Genomic DNA, 13,861 nt, shown 5'->3' on the forward strand with positions numbered 1-13,861 from the left:
TTGGGGATAGCGCGACCACTTGGGAATGGGAAACAACCCTCAGGATGACAGGCGCGCGGCCTACCCCTGGCAGCATAGCCGCTCCCGCAAGAGCAGGCCCCAAAGGGGCAGCCCCCGAGGGCCCACCAGGCTGCACTCAGGGGATGGTGCGCCCGACCCGCCTGCTGCGCCTGCGGCGCACAGCTCAACCCAAGACCGCAGGCGCCACGGATTCCGCGTGGGGGTGGGGGAGGGGGTGCTCTGCACCCGGCCCCCGCCTCTAACTATAATTTGAACTGCCGGTTCCTGGAATTCACCAGGTCCCATACCTACCCCACTGCTTCTTAGCCTCTCCCTTGGAACTCCACCTTCACCTCGCCTGGTCATGGACCCCAACTGCTCCTGCTCCACTAGTAAGAGATACCGGGTTTCGGGGCCTTAGGGTCTCCATTTTCATTCCAGAGGATAGAATGTCCCCGGGGCAGGAGGGAGGTGGATGGTAGCTCTTCCTAAAGTGAACTCCTTTACTTTGCACTTCTCGTGCTTTTTCCCAGTCAAGCGCATTCATCACCACTTAGAACGCTGCCATCTTCCCAGCGCCTCCCATTTCTTTCTTTGTTTCTTTTTTTTTTTTAATACTTCAAGTTCTACGGTACATGTGCATAACGTGCAGGTTTGTTACATAGGTATACATGTGCCATGTTGGTGTGCTGCACCCATCAATTCATCATTTACATTAGGTATTTCTCCTAATGCTATCCCTCCCCCAGCCCCCCACCCCCTGACAGGCTCCGGTGTGTAATGTTCCCTGCCCTGTGTCCAAGTGTTCTCATTGTTCAATTCCTACCTATGAGTGACAACATGTGTTGTTTGGTTTTCCGTCCTTGTGATAGTTTGCTGAGAGTGATAGTTTCCAGCTTCATCCATGTCCCAGCAAAGGACATGAACTCATCCTTTTTTATGGCTGCATAGTATTCCATGGTGTATATGTGCCACATTTTCTTAATCCAATCTGTCATTGATGGACATTTGGGTTGGTTCCAAGTCTTTACTATTGTGAATAGTGCTGCAATAAACATATGTGTGCATGTGTCTTTATAGTAGCATGATTTATAATCCTTTGGGTACATACCCAGTAATGGGATCCCAGCACCTTCCATTTCTGAGGTCAGAGGACTGAGGCTCCAAACTGCCAGGTCATCCAGATAGCCAGTGGGGTCCTGGGCTGGGACCCAGTGCTGTGAACAGCATTAGAGCTGCCTGAGGTGGATGGGAGGCAGGGAGCATTGCCTCTTAGGGATTCCTGACATAAGGCCTTGTGGTGTAAAATTAGGAGGGCACCTGCCCACCCAAACCTGTGGGGAGAATAGGTGGGGCTGGGCTTCTGTGTGCCTAAGTGGAACAAGGTACCAGATTTCCTGTGCCCTGAGCAGGAGCCTCCGGAGGGCCTGCTCCTAACCCTGCACCACACTCACGGCTCACTGCCTTTTTCTCTTCCTTGCAGGTGGGTCCTGCACCTGTGCAGCCTCCTGCAGATGCAGAGTGCACATGAACCTCCTGCAAGAAGAGTGAGTGTGGGGCCTTCCCTGAGAATCTCGGGTCTGGGCTAAGTCAGAGGAGGGATCTCAGATTCTGCAGGCAGGAGCAGGCTCATCACTAGCTTCCCACATCCCCTGAAACGGATTCAGGATCAGAACTGGAGGAACATTAGAGGTGGTTGATTCCCATCCAATCTTCATGTTTAACAATGGGGAAACAGGTCACAAGAATGCACCAGCCAGCCAACCATAGACCTGATTCTTGAGGACTTTCCTCACTGAAGTGTATGGTCCTGGCGAATTGTCCTTCCTTTGTCTGCACAGTCCCAGTCACTGCCCATCCAGTCTTCTGCCCTGTCCTGGCTCAGGTGGGGTTGAGCAAGTTTTTCATAGGAAGGCTCTCACTGCAAAGATGCACCATTGTCTCCTGACAGAGCGCACCATCCCGAATGAAGGCTCCTTTGGGTCTTGGTGCGAGCTTGAGCCAGGCCCGCTGTTGGGGCAGAGAGGTGCCTGTTCAAGTCAGCTGTGACCTGTCCCTCTCCCCTTCTTGCCCAGGCTGCTGCTCCTGCTGCCCTGTGGGCTGTGCCAATTGTGCCCAGGGATGTGTCTGCAAAGGGACATCTGACAGGTGCAGCTGCTGCGCCTGATATAGGGAAAGCTCTGTTCCCGGAAGTAGAAAGTGTACAAACCCGGAATTGCTTTTCGCACAACCCTGACCCACTAGTACATTTGGTTTTTCAAAAATAAAATAATGATAAAAGTTGACTTTGTTCAGGCTCGGTTTTATTTTGTGTGCCTTGGACAAAAGGGACCTGATACCCGACAGAGCTGGGATGAGGGACTGCACTGAGAGTCCAGACACGTGCATGCTGGTACCATGTCCAATCACCTTTCACACTGAGTGCCTTAAGGCAAATCACATTACCTGTCTCAGCTAAAAATTGTAAAAGCATTATACATGTAGGCCAGGCATCATGGTTCACACCTGTAATCCCAGCACTTTGGGAGACAAAGGTGAGTAGATCACCTGAGACCAGAAGTTCAAGACCAGCCTGGCAAATGTGATGAAACCCCCACCTCTACTAAAAATACGAAAATTAGCCACGAGTGGTGTCAGGTGCCTGTAATCCCAGCTATTCCGGAGGTTAAAGCAGGAGAATCACTTGAACCCAGGAAGCGGTGGTTGCAATGAACTGAGAATGCACCACTCTACTCCAGCCTGGGTGACAAGAGCGAATCTCAATTTAAAAAAAAAAAAAAAGCATTATACATGTAAGAGATATAATGGTATGGGCATCTACAACAGACCTAAGCTTTGGCAAAATGAACTAAAATGAATTAGTATGAAATATAAAAACAAAATCCACTTTTTATACTCAATAGGCAAATTATTAATATAAATATAAAAAATAAAATAATACATATGAAAAACAATAAATATATGAAAAACAAAATATATGATTATATTTAAATAAACAACAGAAAAACAAAAGAATTTACAAACATTGCATATCTGTTTGAGGGTGTGTACTTCACACTGGGAACGGTGTGTAGACTGACCCTCGTGCGTGGATCACTCACCTTCAGCAGTGCTGGCCTGGACATGCCCGAAAGGAACTATCAGTCCTGAACTGCCCCATGTCACTCATGGAACTCTCGCTACCCCTGAGAGCTCCTTGTTGTGACTCAGCTCCGAATCTTTGGAAGTTTCTCACAAGGTCAGGCTGCAGTCTCCTCCTTCAAATTCTAGCCCTTGGTTACTCCAGGGCAGCACAGTGAATAGGGAGGTGGAGCGAAGTGTCCAGCATTATCCTGGCAAGCTGACTATAGATAGCAACTGGGGCTCCGACATGAAGTATTTAACTCGACCTCTGCAGGGGTGATGGCATATTCTGTAGTTTGAAGGGGTGCGGTGTGCATTGAGAAGGATGAGGACTGATCATTGCTACCAACAGCTGATCCCTCCAGCTATCTGCTCAGGGAATTGTTATTTGAGGTTCAATCAAAAGGAAGATGAGACAGGTGGCCCAGGAGTCAAGACCTAGATGGGCTGCAGGTGCTGTTTGTGAAGAGGGAATTTCAGAAGGTAGCCTGGGCCAAGCGCAGGCTTTGGTGTCACACAACTGGGTTCACAGCCCACTTCACTCCTTACGGGCTGTGTGGCCTGCACAAGTCACTTAACCTCTCTGAGCCTCCATTTCTCATCTGTATACAGGAGATTTTATTTCCAAGCAGGGATTAAATGGGACAGTGGCCTGGTACTAGTGGCTTTCCATGTAGGGATTCAATGGGACAGTGGCCTGGTACTAGTGGCCTAGGGCTTACTGAGCAGTGTTATTATGATCATTTCTCCGTGTGGACTTTCTAGACAGACAATCCTGTTAGCTCCCATCAAGCTTCTTGGGAAAGGCCCATCTGCCTGCAGCTATTATGTGGACTGGAAGTTGGAGATGGGTTTGGAGTCTTGCTGTTCTGGTCTCAAGGGCATGTGGATGACCTCCTGTACCAGCTCTCCAGGATCAGACACTGCTCCAGCATTCAGACAGAGAACAAGCCTTTCCCACCTTTCCGGCCATTTGATCTTCACACAAACCAGAGACACAGTGAATGTGCAGGGTTTGGTGAGATGGTGCTGTCTTCTAGAGGAGTTGTACTGTCTTCTAGAGGAGTTAAGCAATCTTCCCAAGGTCACACAGTTCAGAAGTAAAGGCATGAATGAATATAGACATGAATAAGGCATGAATGAAGCATAACTGTGGGTGTCCTCATGCCCTCGCCATAGTGGAAGATCATGCTGTCCATGGATGCTAAGCCCAGCCCCTCACATTCCAGAGCTGGAAGGGCCCATGGTTAGTTAGCCCAGTTGTGCCCCTGACTTGAGGCTGGGAAACTGAAGCCCAGAGAGGACACACAGCTATTCAGAGGCTCTGACTGCCAGCTCATTGCTCTTCCCACTGTGCCTCTGTGCCAGAGTTAATGTCTTCATGTGTCACATGGCAGGGTGACATAGGGTTGTGGTTGAGGGCATTATCCTATGGTCAGCCTGTATGAGTGCCAATCCCAGATATATCAACCTGTATACCTGGGTGACACAACCTCTCTGTGGCTCAGTTTCCTGGATTGTAAAAGGGGTAGAATATAATAATACATCATGTGGTGTACAAGCAAGTTTTAGTTACAGATGCACTACATATAGGATGGTGGTCCTATAAGGTTATAAGGTAATTATACTATACCTTTCTATGTTTAACTATATCTAGATACACAAATACTTACCACTGTGTTGTAATTGCCTTCAGTGTTCCATACACTAGCGTGCTGTACAGAGGAAGCAGAGGAGATATGAATAAGGAGAATTTGATGGCAACCTTCTATGTCTGGAAGTTAAACTGATTCTTTTGCCAGTAGTGGCTAGGAGCTTGCTTTTCATATAAATATATCTATGGGAATAGGAGTTATTTGAAACAGAAACCTTAACTCACATATTGGTGCAGGTGGTAGCAGAACTAGCAGGCATACTTCCATTTCTGTTATGGGGACAGCGACTGTCTTGCTCATGGCTTTATATTTCTGGCATGAATCTCTATATTGTGGGAAGAGTGCAGGACCCTGTCAGGGTCACAGGTCAATGCTCTTGTGAGTGATGAGTAAGACAGAGGACACACAGGGAGGAACACCAGGCCTGGCTTTTTTTTTTTGCCTGAAGTAAAAATGTCAACCATGCTATCATCTGAGTCTGTTTGGGTGGCTATAACCAGATAACATAGACTGGGTAATTTATAATACCAGAAGCTTGCTTCTGTCAGTTCTGGAGGAGGTATAAGGGCAAGTCACCAGCATATTTGGAGTCTCGTGAGGGTCCCATTCTTCATAGACAACTCTTTCTTGTTGGGCCCTCACATGGTGGCAGGGGTTAAATAAGCTCTTTCAGGCCTCTTTTATTAAGGCTCTAGTCCCATTCATGAGTGTGTTGTCCTCTCAGTGTAGTCACCTCTCAAATGCATCACGTGTTAAAAGCAACACACTGGGACTTCAACACATGAAGTTTGGAAGGGCACAAGCATTCCAGCCCTAGCAGCCATGATTGATAATAATGAAATCGTAGCTAATGTTATAGAGCACTCGTGATGTACAAGGTAGTATTGTAAGTTCTTTACATGCACTAAATCATTTACTTTTTTGAATCCATCCCTATTATACTCATGTATCACTTAATAATGGGAGTAAATTCTGATAAACCCATCTTTAAGGAATTTCATCTTTGTGCAGACATCATAGAGTGCTGATTAGGTAGGTTGATGACCTACTGCACACATAGATTATATGGTGTGGCCTATTGCTCCTAGGGTTCAAAGCTCTACAGCATGTTGCTGAATATTGGAGGCAATTGTGACACAATGGTAAGTATTTGTGTATCTAAACATAGCTCAACATGAAAAAAGCACAGTAAAATGTCCTTATTATAACCTTATAGGACCACCATTGTGTACACTGTCTAGAGTTGGCCAATATGGCATTTTTTGGGCACATGAGAGTATTTTACCCCTTTACACTGCAGGAAACTGAAACAGAGACAGGTTATGTCACCCATATGTAAGTGATGTCACTGGTTTTTGCATGCATGCAGATTGACTGCAGCAACACGCCCTCAATCACAACTCTCTGTCACCCATTCAGAAAAGCCATGAGGACTCTGAACCTGCCACAGAGGCAGATTGGGAAGAGCACTGAGTTGGCAGTCAGAGCCTCTGCATAGCTCTGTGTCTTCTCTGGAATTCAGCTGCCCAGCTGACAGGTCAGGGGCACAACTGGGCTACCTGGCCATGGGGCCTTCCAGCTCTGGACTGTGAGGAGCCGGGCTTAGGATCTGCCGACATCAAGATCTGCTGCTATGGCGAGTGCATGAGGACAGCCATAGCATAGATTCATTCGTCCCTTTACCTCTGAGCTGTGTGACCTTGGGCGGATTGCTTCACTCCTCTAGAAGACAGTACAATCTCACCAGACCCTGTACGTTCAATATGTCTCTGGTTTGTGTGAAGATCAATGACTCGAAGTGTGGGAAAGGCTTGTTCTCTGTTCAAATGCTGCAGCAGTGTATCATCCTGGAGAATTTTGTGCAGGAGGTCATCCACATGCCCTTGAGACCAGATAAACAAGAGACCCATCCTTAACTTCCAGTCTACATCATACCTCCAGGCAGATTAGTGTTACCCAAGGAGCCTGATGGGGTGTAACATGATTCTCTCTCCAGGAAATGCATGTGGACAAATGATTATAACAGCACTGTTTATTAAGCCTGAGCCAGGTGCCAGAGTCCTGTCACATTTAATCCCTACACAGATTTATAATCTGCTTCCTACAGGTGAGGAAATGGAGGCACAGAGAGGTTAAGTGGCTTGTGTAGGCTCCACAGCCAGGAAGGTGTGAAGTAGGCTGTGAATCTGGTTATGTGACACCCAAACTTGCACATGACCCAGGCTGCCTTCTGAATTGCCCTCTTCACAAAGGGCACCTGCGGGCAAGCATGGTCCTGACTCCTGGGCCACTTGACTCATCTTCCTCTGTGATTGAACAGCAATAGCAATTCCCTGAACCAGTAGCCAGAGGAACCTACTGTTGGCCTAACTACCAGTCACCAGGGTGATGCCTCACGCCTTCTTGATGAACAGCAACACACCTTCCAACTGCAGAATATGCCATCACCCCTGCATTGGCACACTCATCATCCTTCATCTGGACCCAGTCCTTCTCATGACTCTGCATTGCCACAATGATGCTTTCCTCCACATCCCCAGTCACTTTGCTCCCCTGAGTTAATCAAGGTTGGAATTTAAATAACAAAAATAGCTTAATCTTGGGAGAAACTGCCAAAGATTCAGACACAAGTCACTACAGGAGCACTCAGGGGTCAGGGAGTATCATGTTGGTGACATTGGGCCGGCTAGGACTGATGGTTCCTTGTGAGGATGTCATGACCACTGCTGCTCAAAGTGCGTAATCTACACACTAGGGCCTGTCTGCTGTTTACAGTCTGCAGTGCACAGCATTCATCAACATATATGTAGATTATAAAGTTGTAATTTTCCTGGTATTTCCTTTATATTGGTTGAACTTTTTCCTGTGGAGTCAAAAATGGATTTTGTAACTTTTTTTTTTTATGAGGTCTCCTTCTGTCACCCAGACTGTGGTGCAGTGGTGAAAACATGGCTCACTGCAGCCTTCAATTCCTGAGTTAGATGGATTCTCCTGCCTCAGCCTCCAAGTAGCTAGGATTACAGACTTGTACCACCATACTTTGCTAAGTGTTTATTTACTTATTTAGAGACAAGAGTCTCCCTACATTGCCAGGGCTAGTCTCAAACTCCTGGTGTCAAGTCATCCTCCCATTTGAATCTCTCAAAGTACAGGAGTTATATGTGTGAGTCATCCTGCTTGACCGGATTTTGTATATTGACTTTAGTTTCATGATTTCCATCATTAGTATTATTGCAAGTATTATTTACCAAGTTTTAGGTGTGGAATGGATAGGAATGGAAAATCGCTCCTTCACCCTGGAGTTTGAGAAGCCTCGTGTAGAATTAATATAACTAAAGACTTTGATTCCATCCCCTGTAGTCACTTTGGAACCCGAAATCCAAAGGGGAACTGAAGTTGGGCAGAGAAATCAGAGAAGGAATAGGAGGCATTCAGAAGTTTCTGTGTGGCATTTGAGAATGAAGGTGGTCCTGTATCCCGGATCCCCACCAAGGACCTGACGATGTGCTGCTCCTTTCTGCAGAAGAGGAAGCACAGTGAGGCAGCTTGGCTTGCCTTAAGGCACTCGAATTGTTAGGGGCTCACATTTCCATCTAGAACCCAGGAGTTTGCAACCCCCAGTTCGATCCCCCACCCCAGCTCTGATTTCCGAAGCACACAAGGGAAACTGAAGTCAGAATCAGGTCTGAAGTGTTTAATCATCACTCACATATTTCACAGGAAAAGGAATGTAACAAATGGGTCAAGGTGGTATAAAAAAAATAAATCCAAGTTTGTACCTGTCTCTCTACTAACATCTGGGAGAAAGGCTGTCCTGGCATCAGGCGCAGCAGCTGCACTTCTATGACTCCCCTTTGTAGATGCAGCCCTGGGCACACTTGGCACAGCCCACGGGGCAGCAGGAGCAGCAGTCTGGGGAAAAAGAGGAATGTGAGAGGTCACAGCCAACTAGCCCAGGGACCTCCCTGCCCAACAGAGGCCCCAAAGAGCCTCCAGCCCCAAAGGACCGTTAGTTCAGGATGGCATGGTTTTGTCAGGAGACAAGTGGGAAATATTTGGGGTGGGTCTTCCTATGAGAAAACTGCCCAGCCCCACAGGCGCCCTGGACAGGGCAGAGGACTGGAAAGGCAGTGACAACCTACTGGGACAAAGGAAGACCAGTTCCCCAGAATCATGTGTCCAGGGCCAGTCTTGGGTTCCCTCCCAACCTTAGCCACAGCCCCAGACCCTGGAGATGGCCCCGCACTCACTCTTCCTGCAGGAGGTGCATTTGCACTCGTTGCACTTGCAGGAGTCCGCGCAGGGTGCAGGAGCCACCTGTAAGAAAGAGGAAAAGCCAGTGAGCGGTGAGTGAGATGCAGAAGGTATAGCAGTGAGTTAATGAGCCTCCAGTGCCCCCTCCTCTGTGCAGAGCCAGCCCTCAGAGCTCCTTTTGCACTCAGAGCTGAGGAAGAGAAGCCCCATGTCCTCTCCCTTCATGCTGGGAAGGCCAAGCAGCCTCCTGTTTGCACTCCAAAAGAAAGTCTCAGACTCCAGGCACAGCCTGGGAAGACTGCGACTTCCACTTTCTGTCATGAAGTCCAAAGAGGCAATGTCCCCTTCCTCCTATTCAATCCTGCTGCTCAAAGCCTGGTCAGAACATTGGGGCTCAGCCAACAGCCCTGGGACCAACCGCGTGGCGTGGAGCAGGCCAGTCTTGAGCCTCAGTACCCTCAACTCTGACACAAAGGCACAGGGAGGAGGCAAATGCTCTCAGGAGCTTGGCCAAGAGGAAACCACTGGACTAAGTCAAGGAGTCCCCTTCAGTTGAGATCTCAAAATACAACCTTCTCAAACCCAGGAAAGCTTTCTATGGTGTCTGGGAATCGGGCATCCCCAGGCACGGAACCCGGCGTTCCTTACCAGCGGCGCAGGAGCAGTTGGAGTCCATTGCAAGCCGAGGAGAGACTGGACTTTCCAAGCGAGACCCCAAGAAGCAGTGGGGCAGACAGTGGGCGTGGTGGACCCCAACAGTCGGCCGCTGCTTTGATAGTCAGGGGAGGAGGCCGGGCGCAGAGATCCCGCCATGTCCTTGCACCCGCCCCGCTAGTCAGCGCTGCGGGAGGTCCCGGTTGCGCTGTGTGCAGCAGACGGGACGGGCGCAAGGTCCCCTGAGCGCAGCTCCCTGTACACCGCGGACCACCCCTTTGGAGTCGCTTTGTGCCTGGGTGAGCGGCTTCTCTGCCCTCCTGCCCGCCCTTCCCAGTTTCCCCGAGATTGACTGATACACCCGCCCCTTGGGGTTCCAGGAACCTGGAGATCCTGGCCTTCGCCCCGCCCCCCGCCCCCGCCCTCGCCCCCGCCCGGGTCCTTAGTCACCAGCTAAGCCTTTCCTGGAGTCCCAGTGCAACCCCAGTCTCTTGCTCCACTCTGTGGATTGGCGGGAGCAGGGAGCCTAGCAAGGGAGTAGTGTGCAAAGGACAGGCCGAGGATGTGACCTTCGGATCTCTAGCATTGCCTGTCCCTGTCCCTGTCCCCCGACGTCAGTCCTTTGGCCATGTTTCTCCTGTGCACAGCAACACGGAAGACACAGTGCTCTGCCCCTCTCCCTTCCATTCTTCACTCTTGAGAGGCTGAATGGGCACATTTGTCTGGGTCCTCCTTTGCATAAATCTCTTCAGGGTCTCCTCACAGCCTAACCGGGCACCCCACTGTAGGATGGCAGTTTGGAAAATGTGGGATGTCCTCAGAAGCGGGATCACTGAAGGCGGAGTTAGCAGTGAGCTGAGATCGCACTATTTTTGCACTCCACCCTAGGCAACAAGAGTGAAACTCTGTCTCAAAAAAAAAAAAAAAAAAAAAAAAAGAAGAAGAAGAAAGAAAGAAAAGGAAAAAAAGAAAAATAAAAACTTAAAATAAGAAGACAGGTGGTTATTCCCTTCAATATTGCTAGCTATTGCCTAAGAGTGAGTCTGTGCCAGTCTCCTTTTAATCATTTTCCTTGTTTGAACCTTTACAACAATTGTACAGGGAAATACTACACATGAACCCATATTACTAAACGGACACCTACAACAAAGAAAGTTCAAGGAACGTGCTCATCGTCACACAGCTAAAAAGCTGTGCACTCATTTGAATCCAGCCAGCCTCTCAGGAGAAATCCTCTGAAATAAAGCCTTCCTTTGGCCCAGCTATGTTTTCTCTGTTGCTGGCACTTCCCTATGGCTTGAAATCTTTTAAATAATAACAAGTCAGGCCGGGCACCGTGGCTCACGCCCGTAATCCCAGCACTTTGGGAGGCCAAGATGGGCAGATCTCTGCAGGCCAGAAGTTCAAGACCAGCCTGGCCAACATGGCAAAACCCCATCTCTACTAAAAATACAAAAATTAGCCAGGCGTGGTGGCACAAGCCTGTAATCCCAGCTACTTGGGAGGCTGAGGTTGCAGTGAGCCAAAATTGCGCCACTGCACTCGAGCCTAGGTGCCAGAGACAGACTCTGTCTCAAAATAATAATAATTATTATTATTGTTATTATAATGACAAGCTACCAGCTCAACCATGGGCAATGACAAAAGCAATCCATAAGTGTAATAAGCATATATACACACATACACATACATACACACACATGCACACATATATGCTTTTCTGGCTATCTTCTACATATGGATAAGACTGATTTTCATTTGTGATGGTGGAAGAGAGTTTGCTTTTCATAAAAAAGTATTTAAGAAAGTATTAATCATTTCAATATGAAATGATAAATAAAATGTGCACGTGGCAACAGAAATGGCAGTCGTTCTATACGTGACATGAGGCCCAGCATCTTGCTCATAGCTTTATAATCCCGCGTTGATGACATTTTTTGTGGAAACAGTGAATGGCTCTCTTTGGTCCACAGGACCCGTGTTTGAGTGGTAGATGACAATGACAGCATACATACATAACTAGGCACTCCAGGCCCGGCTGCTTTGTCTGTGAATAAACAAATATCCACTATGCTATGTGTAACGGTTGTTTTAAAGAAGCAATAGCTAATATTATAGACTACTCACCACTTGCCAGGCATCATTCCAAGTTTCTTACATGTATTAAATTATTTAATCCTACACGCTAGATGCCATTATCATATACCTTTTACAGGGGAGGAGACTGAGACACAGAGAGGTTGCAAGGCACAGCTAAAGTGACGGAGGCGGGATTTGCACTCATGCATGCTAACGGCAGCATCATGCCCTCACCCACCACTCTATGCCACCAAGTCACAAGAAGGATGAGGACACAGAAAATCTGGCCCAGAGGCAGCAGTGGGAAGCACATTCAGTTGGTAATAACTTTCCCCCTGCACAGCTCTGTGAACTCTCTGGGCTTCAGTGCTCACCTCTCAAGCCAAGTGCAAAATCGGTCTATCCCAAAGCATCTTTATAGATTTGAACCAGGGTAGGCAGAGTTTAGCATCCAGTGACTAGCAGATCATGCTCTGCCAGCTGTAACCAGGACAACAGGCTACGGGTAGCATAGATTCATGCATCCCTTCACTTCTGAGCTGGGTGGCCTTAGGCAGGTTGGTTAACTACTCTGGAAGACAACACAGGTCTGCCAGGCCCTGCATATTAGCTGTCCCAGTTCTGAGGCCTGTGGCTCTCATTCCCAAGGTTGTATGAAGATCCACTGATACGAAGGGTGAGAAAGGCTTTTGTGTCTGTACAAATGCCAAGCAGCAGCATGTTATCCAACACCACATTCCTCCTGGCAGGATCACCAGGCTGCGATCTCATTCCCAGCCTCTAATACAGCATAATGCTTCCAAACCTATGAGCCTTTCTCCAGGAGGCTGTTGGGATTTAACAGAATTTGTCTGTCTAAGAAGGTAGCGTAGGCTAGGTGCAGTGGGTCACACCTGTAATCCTAGCACTTTGAGAGATGAAGGTTGGCACATCACTTGAGAGCAGGAGTTCCAGACCAGCCTGGTCAATATGAATAAACCCTATCTCTACAAAAATACAAAGCTTAGCCGGGCGTGGTGGTATGCACCTGTAATCCCAGCTACTCAGGACACTGAAGCAGGAGAATTGCTTGAACCCGGGAGGCGGAGGTTGTAGTGAGCCAAGATTCCACCACTGCACTCCAGCCTGGGCAACAGAGAGAGATTCCATCTCAAAAAAATTAATTAATTAATTAAAAATAAATAAAAAGACAGTCAGCATAGAGAGAATACTCATAAGCCTCATTATTTACTTATTTTTAATTTCTTTCATCTTTTTTTCTTTTTTCTTTCAGCGATGAGAATCTTACTTTTTTTCTAGTGGTGAAGCAGGCTGTGAACCAGGACTGCCTGACACCAAGATTCATTTCCTAGGCTCAGGACGTCCTCTGAAATCTCTTCCCTGGGCAGCAGTGAGTAAGCGTGGTCCTGATCTCTAGGCCAGCAAATCCATCTTCTTCTTTGATTGAACATCAAATAGCATTTCCTCCACAGAGCCAGGGGGACTAATGGTTAACTTTTATTATAAATCAGCCAGGGCCTCCCTCCTTAGTGAGCACCACCACACCCTCCAAACTGCAGAATCCTCCATCACTTCTGCATGGGCAGCCAGAAGAACTTCTGCAAACCAGGATCACACACACTGCATACTGCTGGGAACATGCTGGGCGTTTCCCCCCATGTCTCCAGTCGCTTTGATGTTCTGAAGTAGGCAAAGGCTGAAACAAATTCAGTTTGGGCTTGGGTGGAACTTCCAAACATTCAGAGCCAAGTCACAGCTGGGAGCTCTCAGGAGTCAGCGAGAGTCCTGTCAGTGACACGAGGCAGAGCAAGCCTGATGGTTCCTTGTGGGGACGTGCTGGGCAGTGCTGCTCAAGGTATGTGACCCACACCCTGGGACCAGTCTGCTGATTCCTGTTTGCAATGCGCATCAGCAAAATATGTGCAAAGTTTGTGAATCTTTCATTTTCCTGTTATTTGTGTGTATACTTATTGAAATTTTTCCCGTTGAATATTAAAATGGTTTCTGTATTTTGTATTTGATTTCCTTTTAGCTGTAATTAACAGGATTTTATTTACAAAGGTTTAGGCCTGGGATGGACGAGAATTAAAAAGTGT

The 13,861-nt window shown here is 47.9% G+C and overlaps 1 protein-coding gene and 1 pseudogene across 1 annotated transcript in view; one reads left to right on the forward strand and one right to left on the reverse strand.

Annotated features, from left to right (window-relative positions):
- Positions 1 to 13,861, reverse strand: part of LOC117087828 (metallothionein-1L-like) — a 29,676-nt gene that overhangs the window by 9,545 nt on the left and 6,270 nt on the right. The window lies entirely within an intron of this gene.
- LOC117087829 lies at positions 365 to 2,541 on the forward strand (annotated as a pseudogene).

Source organism: Trachypithecus francoisi, unplaced genomic scaffold (genome assembly GCF_009764315.1).
Source record: "Trachypithecus francoisi isolate TF-2019V2 unplaced genomic scaffold, Tfra_2.0 Lachesis_group10, whole genome shotgun sequence".
In the NCBI taxonomy this organism is placed as follows: Eukaryota; Metazoa; Chordata; class Mammalia; order Primates; family Cercopithecidae; genus Trachypithecus; species Trachypithecus francoisi.